Source organism: Acyrthosiphon pisum, chromosome A1, assembly GCF_005508785.2.
Source record: "Acyrthosiphon pisum isolate AL4f chromosome A1, pea_aphid_22Mar2018_4r6ur, whole genome shotgun sequence".
NCBI classification, from domain to species: domain Eukaryota; kingdom Metazoa; phylum Arthropoda; class Insecta; order Hemiptera; family Aphididae; genus Acyrthosiphon; species Acyrthosiphon pisum.
The window spans coordinates 104,351,790-104,352,469 of NC_042494.1; positions in this window are offsets into that span (position 1 = coordinate 104,351,790).

Here is a 680-nt window from a genome sequence, read left to right on the forward strand (position 1 = left end):
CGCTGTACTACGGCGGCACTAGTATTTTATCTGACCGGCCCGCTGCCACCGCTACCACCCCCAACAACAGAAGGGAGGTTCAGCGAAAGAGGAAAAAAAATTTTAGCGCCGCCAGACGGCGCGCACAAACCCTCCCCGTCAGCATATACTCCCGTCCTAACCACCCCTCATCTCTCGAAGCTCAAGCACATATATTATTATGTATGGAAAAGTAGGTGGGTGGGTGAGTGGGAAGGCAGGTAGGCAGGTATATATGCGTATAATACGAACGCGTTATATGAATATTGCATGGTCCTCGCGCGCGTCGTACTTAGGTTCCACGACGACGGCGTATCCTAACCTTGCCTCGGTGCAGATCGCTATTTCCCCCCTCAGAACTAGTATATTATAATATACTATATAGGCTAGTCAACTGCAATCACCACTCACCACCTGCACCGCCACCACACTGCACTGTCACGGCGTTAATCATTTACACTTGAAACTTTACATTACACACACGCACACACACACCGGGATTCGAGGTTTTCTTAACACTTTTTTTCATAATAGTACCATTCACGCTATTTGTTTATTTGTATTATAATACTCTCTAGCCATTATTGATATTATAATATTTTTCCACTGCTGAATACTTCAGAAGATCGTGTACACGCCTTCTGCAGTGGCGTAATTTTGTT